General features: G+C 41.4%; 1 protein-coding gene across 7 annotated transcripts in view; it reads left to right on the top strand.

The window, feature by feature from the left end:
• Positions 1–4079: 4079 nt before the first annotated feature.
• The window catches only part of GAPVD1 (GTPase activating protein and VPS9 domains 1), an 80735-nt gene continuing 67155 nt past the window's right edge, over positions 4080–17659 (top strand). For 4 of the 7 annotated variants that reach the window (XM_032308723.1, XM_032308720.1, XM_032308721.1 and 1 more), the window contains exon 1: positions 4086–4276. The gene's annotated coding sequence lies outside the window, so the exon portion shown is untranslated. Of the gene's footprint in view, positions 4277–17659 lie in introns of all 7 variants that reach the window. The other 3 variants (XM_032308719.1, XM_032308722.1, XM_032308724.1) reach the window with 2 other exon arrangements.

Here is a 17659-nt window from a genome sequence, read left to right as displayed (position 1 = left end):
ATTTTAAATACAAATCAATAAATTCCAAAATACCTAAAACAATAAAAGTAATACGAGAGAACATCAAAGGTCAGTGAAAGATAAGTTTAAGATACATTACTTTGGGGTGCCTGGGTGGCTCAGTTGCTAAAGGGTCTGCCTTCAGCTCAGTTCATGATCTCGGGGTCCTGGAATCGAGTCCCCTGTTGGGCTCTCCATTTAGTGGTGACTCTGCTTCTCCCTCTGTGACCTCTATTCCTTTCACTGTCTCTCGAATGAATGAATAAAATCTTTTAAAAAAAGATATAATTACATAAACATATTTCATACGTTATAGTCATAGGTTAAAACGAATACAGGTGGTATACCAAAATTTGATGTTGTGTTAACATGACAGCTCCCAATCAGTCTGGACATGCCTGATACTGATAGAAAGATAAGGTACTTTTTTGTTTTGCTTTGTTTTGTTAAGGCTTGAACTCATGACCCTGAGATCAAGAGTCGGGCACTTACCAGCTAAGCCACTAAGACACCTTGGAAGGATGAGGTTTATAGTAGATTTCACTGTGCTGAAGTACAAGTTGCCTAATTTATGACTCTGTTCTACAGGCGTCTTTTTCCTCGTTTTCAGTATTCTCAAGTTTCAGGCTGTTATCTGTCCTTAACTTAGCCAATAATTAAAAATTCTTTAGCAAATGTTACAAAATCATATTGACTGAATTGCCTGGGCCTTGGAAGAATCCCCAGGTGAATTAGGGGCCCTAAATCATAATCTCCATCAATTTCATAGTATATCCACTTCTGAGTGCTGCTACTATTTCTGAGTCTGCCAGTGGGGGCCAGTGTAGGACAACCAAGGGCCCAGAATATGGAGTAAGGTTATGCCTGTAGTCTTGTCCTTTGCTTGCAACTGGGCTATTCCAAAGGGCAAAAAGCATTTTATAAAGAAATACTATCTGCCACCTGCGTCGAACAGCTTCCCTGCATGTGTTTCTGGATTTTTTTTGTTGTTGTTTTACAGATTGCCAGAGCTTTAAAAAAAAAAAGTTTTCCCTTAAATATTTTTTGAACTATGTTAAAAAAATAACATCATTAGTTCACATTTATCTTTTAGTTATTCAGAATGTACAGTCAACCTAAATGTCAAACTCAATAGAGGATGCCAGATCAACTATGGTAGGTGATACTATGGAAATAGTGTGCAAAGTTTCAAAGCTGAGGTAGATTTTTATGTAGTGATATGGAATGAAGCTCAATTTATTTTTAAATGAAAAGAACAGAATGGTATGTACAATGTGATTCTGTTTGTGTTAAACCCCTCCCCCACAGTCTAGACAAATACCTACCACTGACAAGAATGGCTCCCTCTGGGTGGAATTGGACGGGAATCAAGAGGATTTTCTTGACTTCATTGTATACATCTTTTAAGGTCAAGAATTTCTGTATTACTTGTTTGAAAATGAATTTTAAAAAACAAATACAGTGAATGTAATGGTTCAGTTAGCTTTTAGCATTGAATTTTTTTTTAAAGAGTTGTACTTATTTTGAAAGAGCATGAGCGGGGGGAGGGGCAGAGGGAGAAGAAGAGCCCACTGAGCAGGGAGCTCCATTTGGGGTCCATCCCCGACACTGAGACAATGACATGAGCCAAAGGCAGATGCTCAACCAACAGAGCCACCAAGGCGCCCCAGGAACTTTTTTTTTTTTTTTTTTTAAATTCTGAGTTTGTCAGTGCACTCTGATTCTGCAGCAAAGTAGTTTTATGGAGAGTATGGAGTTAGAAATCTGAAAAACAGAGTTCTAATCAAGATCAGTATGAATTTCATAACTACAAATATGTAACTTAATGTCCGTGTATATCAGGGAAGGCTGAGAGGCGTAGTGGAAAGAGCTTTAGCCAGGGTTCACTCTTTATTCATCTCATTCATTAAAAAAAAGGTACAAAAATATGTATTACATCATAGGTGGTATGCCAGGTTCCAGAGGGACAGTGGTAAATAAGATGGGGTTCTGTGCCCTCCGAGGTTACTATTTATTGATTTTGAGCATCTGTTTACCTCTTGAGTTCATTTCTCTATGCGTAAGAGATGTCAAGAATACCACCTGCCACATATTCCACAAGAATTACTGTTGTAGAGGCACCTGGGTGGCTCAGTTGGTTAAATAACTGCCTTCGGCTCAGGTCATGATCCCAGGGTCCTGGGATCAGGCCCCACATCCCGCTCCTGCTCAGCCAGAAATCTGCTGCTTCCTCTCCCTTGGCTCCTTCCCCCGCTCAGGCTCTTTCTTTTCTCTCTCTCTCTCTCTCAAATAAATAAAATCCTTTTTTAAAAAAAGAATTACTGTTGTAGTGATCCATTGTTCTAATGTGGGGGTTGTGTTCCTGGGGTGTGCTGTGGGGGGAAAAATGGAAAACTGCCTAAAAATGGAAAACTGATTTATAGATGGCAGAGTAGGGTTCAGAATGATTGACCATCCCAGTGTTCTTTCTACAACCCTCAGGAGCTTTTTGCAACTTTTAGGGTCCTTTCTTTCTCTCTCCTATGGCAAGTGTGCTCCAAGCCCATCTAGAGTACTCAGTGTTAAGTGAAAGCAAACCTTGAATGTGTTCAGGTTTTGCTCAGGCTGGGTTCTTCCTTAGCAATCCTGACGTGCCATCTTCCTTCTTAAAATCCAGCCATCCAGTAACTCCCAGCTATCATCTTCTTACAGTCATGGCCTCTCAACTCAATGAAAACTTTCTCAGGGGTTCTCATACAGCTTTATACCTTAGCTTATTATTATGATCCTTAATCTGTGTGAGTTACCCTTATGGTGTTTTGGGCAATACTTTAAAACTGAATTCCTGAACCAGTTGAATGACAATATGATAGTCATAATACCTGACCAGCTAACTGGAGAATGCTATCATGCTAATAAAATGAGGCAATAAATAGCAAATTTTGACAAATTTTTAAGTGTAATACATCAAGGAGGATGACTAAATGGAAAGCAGTGTGGGAGCTGATTCACATTTGAAATAGTTGGAAAACTGAATGTTACTTTTTTTTTTCCCCCTTTTTTTGCCTGGAGAGTCCCAGTGATGGAGGATAAAATCGTTGTTTTCAGTTTTTTGAAAGGCTGTAAAATGGAAAACATTGTATATTGCACCAGACATCAGAACTTCTAGCACTGGAAGGAGGTAAAAGGGAAGCCGATTTCACCCAAGGCAGAACTTTCGAACTTTGAGAGCTGTCCAACAGTGGAGCGGGCTATCTCACTTGAGATAGCTCCCTGAAATTGGAACTGTGGAAATAGAAGTTGGAAGAGGGGGTGCCCGGGTGGCTCAGACGGTTAAGTGTCTGCACTTGGGTGGGGCCATGATCTCCCGGGGCTGGGACGGAGCTCCAGGTCCGGGGAGTCCGTTTCTCTTTCTGCCTCTGGCCCCTGCTCCTGCTCCCTCTCTCTCTCGAATGAATAAATAAAATCTTAGGAAAAAAAAAAAAAAAGAAAGTTGGAAGATCATTGCATGGAATGTACAAGAGCGAATTCCTGCCTGGGCAGAAGTTAGACTAATAACCTATAACGTGTCTTCCAATTCTAAAGTTTCTATGACTGTGCAGCTCCGTTAACTTGACGTTTGAATATACCTGAGTTATTTTTGTAAAAATTTTATCAGATAAATCAGCCAACTTAAAAAACTGTATGGTCAAATTCACAGTAAGTAAAAGGATAAAACGAGGACTGGGAAATCAGGTTTAAAACTGAAAATCCCGATACCATTGAAGGCCACTTGCAAAACTTTTAACAGAAAGGTGGAGGTGGTGTGTCTGTGCGTACGCGCGCGCGTGAGTCGAGTCATGTGTCCGGGGCAAGTGACACTTGTAACCGAAGATGTTAATGTTCTAAATTCTTTTACTTTACACGGACTTGCACAGGCGTGTTTTTCACACCCAGCAGCAACCTGTGCAGAAGCGACGTCGCGGGTCAGTTGAGGAACGGTTTTCCGGAAGGCGCTTCGCGATACCGCAGACGCCCCCGAACGCTCCAGCCGGTGGCCGACCGTGCGGGCTAAAACCGAAGGGCTGCTTTGGCCGCCCGCGCGAACCACCAGTCCCAGGGGCCCCCGCGGCGCCGCGCACGCGCCATGGCGTGGCGGCAGCGCCGCCGCAGGACGCAGGGAAGCCAGCTAGCGAGTAGTGGCGGCGGCGGCGGCGGCGGCGGCAGCGGCGGTAGCAGTTCGCGGCGACGGCGACGGTTCCGAGGCCGAGTGGCGGTGCGGCGAAACCTGGGTGCCCTCCTTCGTGTGATCCCCGTGGTGAGTGCGCGTCTCCGGTTAAGTCGCGCGGAGTGCGCGTCTCGCTGCCTGGCGGCCGGTCTGGTCTGGCCTAGGGCCGCAGCCTGCGCCTAATGGCCGGGCCACCCCGTGCAGATGACCCCTGGGCCCTGGGCCCTTCCCTCCCGTGTCGGTGGAAGTAGGGGTAGGGGGACACACGGTTAGGCCCAGGGGACAGATGTGGCGGCGCCCGCGGGCCAGGGCGACCTGGGGCAGACGGGAGGGAGGGACGCGTGGGGGATGGGATGGGGACGGACCGAAGAACGGCGGGCGGCTTTGGGTGGGAGCCGCAGGCGAGCGACCTGGCAGGTGGAGAACTGAGCACAGGAGGCGAGAGGGAGGTGGACTATCTTCTGAGTGCCGCTGGTGAAGGTGTCAGCCTCGGGGATTCCTGACAAGCTGGACTCCTGGGTCTGGGGGCAGCCCGGCTTCGAAAAACACACACCCAGTATACTTGGCATCTTTCTACTTGCTGTTGGAGGTCTTGGAAGTGAGAGACTGGTGGTTGCTTCCATCTCCTTTTCCTTCAACTTCACCTTTTATTGACTGTCAAATTTAAATGGGTGCTGGCTGGGCAAACCATAGAAATAAACAGTGTTCTGTGTATAAGTCTGTGGGAAAACAGGCATGGTGATATGTTCAGATGAGAGCTAGGCCAAGGGAGGAATCCTTTTTATTTTAAAATCTGTGACAGGGGCGCGTGGGTGGCTCAGTGGGTTAAAGCCTCTGCCTTCGGCTCAGGTCATGATCCCGGGGTCCTGGGATCGAGCCCCACATCGGGCTCTCTGCTTGGCGTGGAGTCTGCTTCCTCCTCTCTCTCTCTGCCTGCCTCTCTGCCTAATTGTGATCTCTGTCTGTCAAATAAATAAATAAAATCTTAAAAAACAAAATTGTGACAGAAGTTAGTTTGAGCACAGCTTTGAACTAGAAAGGATTTTAACCTGGGATTTTACCATTTGGTGGATTTTTATAGGGGATTTTTGAACTAGAATGGGGATAAAATCACATCTGTTTTTATTACCTGGGAACTAATTTTTAGTTCTTTCAATTATGAACGTAGGCAGTGGAATTTACAATACCTGTGACTTTGTCACCGATAAAAATTATAAATATTTTTGTATCATGTTTACAGTTTTTGCAGATCTCTCAATATCATTTATGCTTGTATTTTTTTGAATTTATAGCATTATTAGATACACTGTTAGATCTTGTTATTTAATGTGATGATAAAGCCACACATATATTAACAAGTCATGATTTTTAAATAACAGTTCCATATAATTGGTTTCTTTCATGATTTCATATATTTAGTTGTTTAAAAGCAATCTGAGGGGTGCCTGGTTGGCTTAGTCAGTAGAGTGTGCAACTCTTGATCTCGGGGCTGTGAGTTCAGTTCCCACGTTGCGTGTTGAGATTATAATCAAATCAATAAAATCAAAATAAAAATCTGAGAGTCCATAGGCTTCATCAGACTACCAAAAAGATCCGTGGTACAAAAAAGATGAAGAACTCCTGAGGTAGAAGTGTTTGGTGATCTATAAATTGGCCTGAAAGATATTTGAATCTTTTTTTTTTTCCTTTTTTTTTAAGGAAGAAGATAAAGCAGATAGGATTATAGTATAGATAAAGAGGGAATTTTGTACACAGAAGTAAAAGAAGATTTGGCTGAGTCAGAATAATAATTTTGAAAGATAGACTGTAGATACTTCATTCAGTGTACTGGGGAATCAGCAAAATAGTCTGAGGAAAAAAGGGAAGTGAATACTTTGGCTTTTAGATTTTTGTAGGAAGGCACCGCCTAGTTCTAAGTGGTAGAAGCCTTCTAAGCTCTTGTGTAAGCCTGTGATAAGAAATTTTAATGTGTGCTGGTTTTCTTCAAATCATATAGGTAGTGTGGCTTTTAAAGAGGGAGATACTCTTTTTTTTTTTTTTTTTTTTTTTAAATATTTTATTTATTTATTTGACAGAGAGAAATCACAAGTAGATGGAGAGGCAGGCAGAGAGAGAGAGAGAGGGAAGCAGGCTCCCTGCCGAGCAGACAGCCCGATGCGGGACTCGATCCCAGGACCCTGAGATCATGACCTGAGCCGAAGGCAGCGGCTTAACCCACTGAGCCACCCAGGCGCCCCCTTTTTTTTTTTTTTTTTAAAGATTTTATTCATCTAAGGGGGAGAGAGACAAAATGAGTTTGGGGGGAGGGGCAGAGGAAGAAGCAGACTTCCCTTTGAGCAGGGAGTTGGGCGGAAGTGGGGCTCCATGTGGGGGTTGATCCCAGGACCTGGGGATCATGACCTGAGCCACTCAGGTGCCCCAAAGAGGGGGATATTCTAATTTTTTTTAATCTTTAAGTAAAAATCACATGGTCTCTTTTCAGATATATTTCCTATTGCTGTTATTCTTTTCATATATGATAGAAAGTAAATGTGCAGGCGATAGAGTTGGGAGAATTGGTAAATCATTTTCTCAAAATTCCATTTTAAATTCTTACAGTTCAGGGGCGCCTGGGTGGCTCAGTGGGTTAAGCCACTGCCTTCGGCTCAGGTCATGATCTCAGGGTCCTGGGATCGAGTCCCGCGTCGGGCTCTCTGCTCAGCAGGGAGCCTGCTTCCCTATCTCTCTCTCTCTGCCTGCCTCTCCATCTACTTGTAATTTCTCTCTGTCAAATTAATAAATAAAATCTTTAAAAAAAAAATAAATTCTTACAGTTCAGCTTCATTTTAGCATCAGACTTCTCACTGACAGATCACTGTTGACATTTCTTTAGATTATGTGGGACTTGAAATTTGCAACTGTTTGTAAAACACCTGTCAATACTTTGTGTGAGATTTTTTTCCCTCTAAAATAGTAGCAATAGTGGGAAAACCATTGCAGCAAACTTTTTTTTCCTGGAAAAAATAAAGCGGGGTATGGAAGAGTGAAGAAGAGTATTTTATGAAAAGATATTGGTGCTGAAATAGTTTATTCTGAATTGAACACACCATACGACAAAATCAGTGCCTTGGAGAGATATTGCCTGGTACTTTCTGTGTCCTTATGCTGCCTCACTTATTATTCTTTGTTCCCTGCCCCTTTATTTTTTTTTAATAGCATGTATTTATCTGATACCATATTATTTGTAAATTGGTTTTTAAAATTTTTGCCTCCCCATTAGAATGTTAGGTCTGTGAGGATAGTGATTTTGTCTTTGCCACAGTGCTGGAATAGTGGCTGGCACATAACAGGTACTCAGTAAATACTTGATGAATGAGTAAATGAGTTAAATTATAAGACCTAGGTTATTTATTTCTAGGAATAAAATATCTATTTTAAAAATCTTACAGATGGGGTGCCTGGGTGGCTCAGTGGGTTAATCCTCTGCCTTTGGCTCAGGTCATGATCCCAGGGTCCTGGGATCAAGCCCCATATCGGGCTCTCTGCTCAGCAGGGAGCCTGCTTCCCCCTCTATCTCTGCCTGCCTCTCTGCCTACTTGTGATCTCGCTCTTTGTCAAATAAATAAATAAAATCTAAAAAAAAAAAAAGTCTTACAGATAGTATCATGTATGCGGGTTGAATTTGAACCTTTTCATCTTACATTTTTTGAAGACAAATTATTTCCCAAACATTATGCCCTGCTTTCATGGGCATTTGGTTTCACATGGGAACTGATCATTCTTAGTACATGCTGCCCTGTAGGTTTGATTATCCTGAATGTCTTACAGTGATGTGATAAAAGGAAGGGTCTGTGGATGAAGTTCTTATTTTGTTAAGGTTCTTTTACTTTGTGATCCTAGGTTGGTATAAATGACACTGAATTTTTGACATGAGATTGATAAAAAAAATTTTTAATGTCTGACAGTATCAAAGTTAGTGAAGATGTCACTGAAAATGGTAATTTAGAAACTGCTGTAGGACAATTTCTATGTAGGACAGATTCTAAACAATGTAGGAATTTAAATGGGTATAGCTGCCTCAAGAGACAGCATTTGCAGTTATTTAGTAAAGTTGAAAATGGGCATACCCTACCTCATAATTTCACAGTTTCTGGAAAGCAGTAAGAATGGGTGGTGGAGGTGGTGCAATGGGGATGATACGGTAAGTTTTCTTTAAATTCTAAAAGCAATTATGATGATGTTAACAGTTAATCCTAATACAAGTGCTAAATCATCTTTGCACCTATTCCTGTTTTCTGTTGATTTTGCTTTGAATCCATAACTTCTTTTTTTTTTTTAAAAGATTTTATTTATTTATTTGACAGAGAACACAAGTAGGAAGGGAGTCAGGCTCCCCGCTGAGCAGAGAGCCCGATGCGGGGCTCGATTCCAGGACTCTGGGATCATGACCTGAGCCAAAGGCAGAAGCTTTAACCCACTGAGCAACCCAGGAGCCCCCATAACTTTTTTTTTAAAGTAATTTCTTGGGATGCCTGGGTGGCGCAGTGGGTTAAGGCCTCTGCATTTGGCTCCGGTCATGGTCCCAGGGTCCTGGGATTGAGCCCCACATTGGGCTCTCTGCTCAGCAGGAGCCTGCTTCCTCCTCTCTCTCTCTCTCTGCCTGTCTGCCTACTTGTGATCTTGGTCTGTCAAATAAATAAATAAAATCTTAAAAAAAAAAAAAAGTAATTTCTATGCCCACGTGGGGCTTGAGCTCTCGACCCCGAGATCAGGAGTTGCGTGATCTTCTGACTGAGCCAACCAGGCACCCCTGAATCCATAACTTTTAAGTATTGTTTCCCAACTCTTTGAAAAATTATAAGCCTACAGAAGAGTTGCAACAGTAGTATAATAATACCTTTGTACTCCTTACCTAGATTCCATAGTTGTTAACGTTTTGCTATGCTTGCTTTATGCACTAGTAGATACATTTCTCCCTGAACCACTTGCGAGTTAGGTATAGATACCATCAGGACACTTTACCCTCTAAATACGGGTATGTATTTCCCAAGAACAAACACTTTCTTCCACATAATTGCAATTCAGTTGTCACCCTCAAGAAATTTAACATGGATATAATATTTTTCTTTAATATATAGTACCTATTCAAATTTCCCCAATAGTCCCAATACTGTCCCTAGATCCTTGGTTTTGTGTTTGATCCAAGATGCATTTAAGGGGCTTGCATTGCATTTAGTTGCCTGCTTGAATCTGGACTGGTTTTCCAGCCTTTTGGAGGGGGCAGGGTGGAGGATGTTTTTCATGGCAGTAAGTATCCAAACGAGTTGTTTTGTAGGATGCCCCTCAATTTGGATTTGTCTGATTGTCTCTGCATGATCAGATTCAGGTTAAACATTTTTGGTTGGAATGCTGTGTAGTTGATTTTAGGTCTCAAGTGTGTCACATCAGAGGCACTAGATGTCAGTTTCATTATTGATGTAAATTTGATCATTTGAATAAAGTAATATCTACTAGATTTATATTGTAAAGGGGCCCTTTTTCCTTTGTAATTAATAAGTAATCAGTAAAGTGATTTTTTTATGATTTTTTTTTTAAAGAGAGAGAGTGTGCACTTGTGTGAATGGGAGGAGGGGGTGAGGGAGGTATTTCAAGCAGACTCCCCCACTAAGCATGGAGCCCAACATGGGGCTCAATCCCACAACCTCAAGATCAATACCTAAGCCAAAATCAAAAATTTGATGCTCAACCAACCAAGCCACCCAGGTGCCTTTTATTATTATTTATTTATAATTTATTTATTTATTATTATCATGTGCCCCCTTTTATTATTATTATTATTATTATTTTTTTTTTTTTTTTTTGCAGTGTTATCAATCTTTACTGTAAGTAGAATGACAAGTGAGCAATAAAAGCAGGCCTTAAAAAAAAACAAACTACCAACAAACATACAGGGGGAAAAAAAACCCTAAGAGATGCTTTGGAAAGAAGTGACAGTCAGTGAAATGTGGGTTACATGTATGTTGCATGACTGATGCACTGATGTGCACGCTCAGTGCGGTCCTTGGTTTTCACTTCCGATCACAGCGTGGTCTTCATTCTTTTTATTATTATTTTTTAATGTAAAAAATATTTTTTCCCTTTTTAAAAAGATTTCATTTATTTGAGAGAGAGAAATAGAGACAGAACATGAACAGCAGGGAGGAGGCAGAGGGAGCGGGAGAAGCAGGCCATCACTGAGCAAAGAGCCTGATGCAAGGCTCAATCCCAGGATCCTGGGATCATGACCTGAGCCGAAGGCAGACACTCAACTGACTGAGCCACCCAGGCGTCCCACATTATGTTTGTTTTGAACAGTACTGATTTAGGGGCACCTGGATGGCCCAGTTGGTTAAGTGTCCAACTCTTTGTTTTGGCTCAGGTCATGATATCAGGGTTAGGAGACCCAGCTGAGTGATGGGCTCAGTATGGAGTCTGCTTGAGTTTCTCTCTCCCTCTGCTCCCCCTGACCCCGTGCTTGCTTCTGCTGTCTCTCTGTCTCTCAAATAAATAAATCTTTGAAGAAAACAGCACTGGTTTAACAAAATAGACTTTCACACCTACACACAGAGTAATACATGCAATATGTGTTGGGGCTATACTCAGAAGTTTACACTCAGTATTTATTCATTTCTCACTCTTCAGCCTGTCTTCTATATCGAAATATCAAACATAGCAAATATTTTTATATCAAAATATGAAAGTTTCAGAGTCTAATGTGAAATTGTTTACAGAGCACTAATAAATGTTTGAGTGACCACTGTGCACACGGCATTCTATCCATAAAGTAACTGGTTCTGGGGCACGTGGGTGGCTCAGTTGGTTAGGTGTCCAACTCGTCATGATCTCACTGTGATGGGATCAAGTCCCATATTGGGCTCTGTGCTTAGTGCGGAGTCCGCTTCAGATTCTTTCTCCCTCTCCCTCTCCTCTGCCTCCCTCTACTTCCCTCTCCTTTCTAAAGTAAATAAAGAAAATGAGGAAAAAGTACGTTGTTCTGCTACACTTCAACAGCTGAAGGGACACATATTCTGTGTCTGGCTAATACGCATTCTGCTCCTGCATTGTGCCTTGCACCGTGCTAGATGCTTTACTTTCACTGACTTGCAAAATCCACACAACTACCCTATGAAGTAGATTCTACTTCAAGAAGAAACAAACACATAGAGGTTAAGTAACTTGCCAAAGTCCTACAGTCTGGGGAAGGTAGGATTCCAACCCAGCAGGCTCAAACCAAACCACCACACATTCCTGGGGCTTGATCTCACAACCCTGAGACCATAACCCGAGCCAAAACCAAGAGTCTGAGGTTTAATCAACTGTGCCACCCACGTGCCCCTGGAATGATTATTTTAAAACTTTATCTGACTCCATGGGGTGCCTGGGTGGCTCAGAGTGTTAAGCCTCTGCCTTCAGCTCAGGTCATGGTCCCAGGGTCCTGGGATGGAGCCCCGCATCGGGTTCTCTGCTCAGCAGGAAGCCTGCTTCTCTTTTTCTGCCTGTTGCTCTGCCTACTTGTGATCTCTCTGTGTCAAATAAATAAAAATAAAATCTTTTTTTTGAAAATTTTTATTTATTTATCAGAGAGAGAGGGGAAGAGAGCGAGCACAGGCAGACAGAATGGCAGGCAGAGGCAGAAGGAGAAGCAGGCTTCCTGCTCAGCAAGGAGCCCGATGTGGGACTCGATCCCAGGACGCTGGGATCATGACCTGAGCTGAAGGCAGCTGCTTAACCAACTGAGCCACCCAGGCGTCCCATAAAAATAAAATCTTAAAAAAAAAAACTTTATCAGACTCCTGAATTGTTTATATAGAGGTGCCAGTATAAAGTGTAAAGAAGATTTAGATTGGAGATACTACCACTGAACGGGAGAGTGGAAGATCAGGGAATGCTGTTTGAAGGAGGTGGCCTTTGTGGTGGACTAAAAATCATAGATGTAATTGGCTCCAGGGCTGTTGGAGAAGGGCTCAAGGCAAAGGAATAAGCGGAACAAAGAAGAGGAATTTGTAAATTACATAGAATATCCAAGTCTTTTTTACTTTTTCTTTCTTTCTTTTTTAAATTCTGGCTAGTATGTTAGGTCTCTGAAATGGAAAAATGGGAGGAAGGATTGTAAAGGTAGCTTGGAATGAAGAAATACGGAAAAATTGAGGCCACCCAGGCGATAGTATGTGATCATTTGCCTGCAGGTGTATCACTCCCTTCCTAGTGCTCTCTACAGTGAAATTGCGCACAGGGAACCTGAAGTCAATATTCTGAAGAAGAACCAGAGAGGTAGCATGGGGAAATGAAGAGTGCGGGCTGTGAAGCCAAACAAATGTAGTTTTAGAATTTTCTGCCGCATGACAGCTGAATGGCTAGGCAGGAAGTTATTTGACTTTTCTAAATCTGATGCCTCGTCTGTAAAGTGGGGGGGTCATAGGACTGACTAATGACAGGAGCATATGAAAAGCTTCGGGAACATGCCTTTCGTTCAGTGATTGCTAGTTATCTTTTGGTGCTCCAGCTCTCTTGCATTGTTTTGCCTTGGTACCACATCCCTGACTTTAAAACAAGCCTTAGGGGCACCTGGGTGGCTCAGTAGGTTAAAGCCTCTGCCTTCCGCTCAGGTCATGATCCCAGGGTCCTGGGGTCGAGCCCCGCATCGGGTTCTGCTCAGCAGGGAGCCTGCTTCCTCCTTTCTCTCTGCCTGCCTCTCTGCCTACTTGTGATCTCTGTCTGTCAAATGAATAAATAAAAATCCTTAAAAACAAAACAAAACAAGCCTTAGTCTTCAGGTGCTTTCTTGGCCACTATTAAAATGCTGTCACTTCTCACTTCACCCAGTTGGTTCTGCTGTGAGTTTGTGAGCTGCTTTCTAGTGATGACCCAGAGCACTTCCCACCTTACAAGGTGATGCTGCCTCATAATGGCATTTGGAAAAATTACCCCTAATTATTGTAGAAAATTGAAGAGGGAAAGTGGATATATTCCTAATAGTTAGACATTTTCCCTTTATTTAAAAAATTAAAAAAAAATTTCTTTTTAGGATTGATTGGGTGGAGTTGGTTACACATTACTTTAGGATTCTTCAAGGTAAAGTATGATTTATTTTTTTCTTTTAATTTTAATTTTTTTGTAAAAGCCTGAAATAAGTGGAATCCCTCCTACTTGCTATGGAAAGACTTGTACTTGAAAGAAATTTTCTCAAATGGTTAATTAACTTTTTTTCCCTTCAACTTCTGTTTTTTCGCTATAATTCCTTCCCTGGAGTTAATCTTTACATAGGCATGAAGGATTTTAGTTAGGTATTTTTTCACTATGAGCTGCCTAAACTTGTGTTTGCATATAATTATTTGTGGCTTTTGCTCCTTAAGTAATCCTAATTAAGGTATTTTCATTTTTAAAGAAACTAGGACCAATAATTTCTGTATCTCATATATATATATATATATATATATTTTTTTTTTTTTTTTTTAAAGATTTATTTGTTTATTTGACAGAGATCACAAGTAGGCAGAGAGAGGCAGGCAGAGAGAGAGGAGGAAACGGGCTCCTTGCTGAGCAGAGAGCCCGATGATGCGGGCTCCATCCCAGGGCCCTGGGACCACGACCCGGGCCGAAGGCAGAGGCTTTAACCCACTGAGCCACCCAGGGGCCCCTCATGTATACATTTTAAAAGAGGCTTCAGGTACTGAGATACTTGATTTTTTGTTTTTATTTTTGTTTTTTCTTTTTTAAAAATTTTTAAAGAAGATTTTATTTTATTTATTTATTTTTAAAAGATTTTATTTATTTATTCAAGAGGCAGAGATCACATGTAGGCAGAGAGAAGGGGGGAAGAAGGCTCCCTGCTGAGCAGGGAGGCTGATGCAAGGCCTGAGCCTAAGGCAGAGGCTTTAACACACTGAGCCACACAGGCGCCAAAGATTTTACTTATTTTTATTTGAGAGAGAGTGTGAGAGAGAGCATGAGAGAGGAGAAGGTCAGAGGGAGAAGCAGACTCCCCATGGAGCTGGGAGCCAGATGTGGGACTCGATCCTGGGGCTCCAGGATAGTGACCTGACCTGAAGGCAGTTGCATAACCAACTGAGTCACCTAGGCACCCTTTTTTTTTTTTTTAAAGATTTTATTTATTTATTTGACAGAGCGAGATCACAGTAGGCAGAGAGGCAGGCAGGGAGAGAGAGAGAGAGGAAAGCAGGCTCCCTGCTGAGCAGAGAGCCCGATGCGGGACTCGATCCCAGGATCTTGAGATCATGACCTGAGCCGAAGGCAGCGGCTTAACCCACTGAGCCACCCAGCCGCCCCCCCCTTTTTTTTTTTTTAAATTTTAACTAGGCTTCACATCCAGTGTGGGGCTCGAACTCAAAACACTGAGATTTAGAATTGCGTCGGACTGAGCCAGCCAGGCTCCTCTCTTGTTTTTAAATTATAGTTAATTAAAATTTCTTTCTTTATGCCTACTATATTTTTCTCATTTTTGGGAATATGTTTCAATATGTATTGGCACTTTGTAAAAACATTTTCAGTAGGGGAGTTTTTCATTGTTCCTAAGCTGAAACCCAGTTTTTTGTTTTCTTTTTTTAAGTTTATTTATTTAAGTAATGTGTACACCCAGTGTGGGGCTCAAACTCCTCATCCTGAGATGAGGAATTGCATGTTCCTCTAGCTGAGCTAGCCAGACTCTGAAACCCAGTTTTGAACTATTTGTTGATACTTCGAGTTGTCATATTTAATATGTATAAATGAATGGTTGAGTGTATGTTTAAAAAAAAAGCATAGCTTAATGCTAATAGTATAATTATGTATATATTTATATATATATTTCATATATATATATATCAGGCCAAAATTATCTTTGTATACAACTTTTTTGTATGCCATTTTTAAAATGTAAGGCTTTAAGCCCACTGTTGTAACTGTAAAAGCAGGCAAGATGTCTGCTCATTAATCTCTGTCCGAGAGGGTGCTTGCATGGTCTTGCTCCATTGTAATGCCAGTACACCCACACTAGAGACTAGCGGGAAGCATGTCATCAAACATGTTCATTCTTCCTTTTTTTTCTACTTACTAATTTATTTATTTTTATTTTTTATTTTTTTAAAGATTTTATTAATTTATTTGACAGAGAGAGATCACAAGTAGGCAGAGAGGCAGGCAGAAAGAGAGGAGGAAGCAGGCTCCCCGCTGAGCAGAGAGCCCGATGTGGGACTCGATCCAAGGACCCTGAGATCATGACCTGAGCCGAAGGCAGCGGCTTAACCCACTGAGCCACGCAGGCGCCCCTCTACTTACTAATTTATGTTTTCAGTTTATTTTCGATGAGTCTTTGAAAGAATTAAAATTGGAAAATTTAGGGGCACCTGGGTGGCTCAGAGGGTTAAGCCTCTGCCTTCAGCTTGGGTCATGGTCTCAGGGTTTTGGGATCGAGCCCCACTTCGGGGTCTCTGCTCAGCAGGGAGCCTGCTTCCTCCTCTCTCTCTGCCTGCCTCTCTGCCTACTTGTGATCTCTGTCTGTCAAATAAATAAATAAAATCTTTAAAAAAAAAATTGGAAAATTTAAAGGACAAAAGTATTAGTTAAGGGATATTAGCCTTTTTCTCTTTTTACAGAATCAGAGTCAAATTATCTTCCTAAGCTGTCTTAATTTTATCCAAATATGTATATTTTTAAAGTTTTTAGGACTTAGGCTAAACTCATCTTTTTTTTTTTTTTTAAGGTTTTATTTATTTGAGAGAGAGAGAACGAGCAGGGGGAGAAGCAGAGGGAGTCAGAGAAAGGGAGACGCAGACTCCCTGCTGTGCACAGAGCCCAATGCAGGGCTTGATATCAGGCCCCTGGGATCATGACCTGAGCGAAGGCAGACACTTTACTGAGCTACACAGGTGCCCCAAATGCATCTATTTTTAACACCCTCCAAACTGTCTCCTTTCATTTTCTAATGCAAAACTTTAACCCCAGCTGTCAATTTTACTTCCATTATTTATAAATCATGACACCCGACAAAAATACATTAGGTCTAAAAGTCACAAGGCAGAATTGCAAAATGTTTACAAATACAGATTTCTGTATTGAAAAGCTTAAGAAAGAGTAGGTGAATTCTTTTTGCAGAATTATTTCATCTTTAGTACCTCCTTTAGAACCCAAGGAGTCTTTGAGTCCTCTAAAACCAAGTGTTTTTTAATATCTAACTATTCAGGGTTGTAATGGGCCAACTTGAATTCTGATTTTCTGTTGCATCATTAATAACTAGCAATTATTGAGTTCTTTCTGTTTTTGTAAGCATTATGTAAACTAGTTAAAATTACGCATTTCATAGTTCTATGGAGGCATCCTAACAGTTGATTTCTTTTTGAAAAATTATTTAAACTGGGGCACCTGGGTGGCTCAGTCAGCTAAGCAGCTTCCTTCAGCTCAGGTCATGATCCCAGGGTCCTGGGATTGAGGCCCACATCGGGGCAGGGGTCGGGGGACCTTAAAGAGTTTCCTTTAAGGTAAAACACAGTCAGTGATAATAATGCTGCTTGAAGTTTGGTAATATTTATAATTTTATCAGATACTATTCTGGTAAATGCGATGAAATGAACATGACAGCCTGCTGTTTATATATCTTCCCTAATTTTTAGGGTGGACTCTTGAAACTCTTGGATCTTGAAACAGGCTTTAGCAGTATTACAGCTCAGCAAAAAAAATGCAGCTGAAGCTCAAAGTTCTCTTTCTGCTCTTCTGTTTGGTTGTTTTGTATACTCACTGTATTCATGGGGGAAGCTGTGTTTATCCAGGGGACTAAAGCTTCCTCAAAGCTTGTGAGGTGGTGAAATCTTTCTCTCAAAATTTCTCAGAGGGTTCTAAGGATTTTAGGTTTTTTAAGAATCATTTGGTTTATCTTAAGCTCCTGGTTTGTATATGTCTTAGTGAGTTGTCATTAGAGATTGTTGAATAGGAGGAAATTAGATTTGGTGGTATTGAATTTCAGACTATTAAAGTAATGGAGATTTATCTAATTGTGAAAGTTCCTGATACCCATTTCTAGATTGGGTGCATATTTTTGTACAATTTATTGCCTCTGGGAAATCGAAGGACATCATTGCAGTTCTGCTTATTGGTATGTAGCTTGTTATTGTTGAACTGTGTCCAGAAGTACTGTCCTTTTTGTTGCACTTAAAAATTTTCACTTTTTCTAAAAAAAGATTTTATTTATTTATTTGACTGATAGACAGCGAGAGAGGGAACGCATGCCGGGGGAGTGGGAGAAGGAGAAGCAGGCTTCCCACTGAGCAGGCAGCCTGATGTGGGGCTGGATCCCAGGAGGATCATGACTGGAGCTGAAGACAGACATTTAATGACTGAGCCACCCAGGCACCCCTCACAGTGTTAATATATAATTGTTTACAGAATTTGGTCCTGAGTGTTTTAAGTAATTGCACTACTTACTGCCAAGTTTTTATTATATTCTCCCTCTCTTTTTTTTTTTTT

This window comes from Mustela erminea, chromosome 12, assembly GCF_009829155.1.
Source record: "Mustela erminea isolate mMusErm1 chromosome 12, mMusErm1.Pri, whole genome shotgun sequence".
Taxonomy (NCBI): domain Eukaryota; kingdom Metazoa; phylum Chordata; class Mammalia; order Carnivora; family Mustelidae; genus Mustela; species Mustela erminea.
The sequence above is the reverse complement of the archived record's forward strand: the minus strand, read 5'-3'. Positions and strand labels throughout refer to the sequence as shown.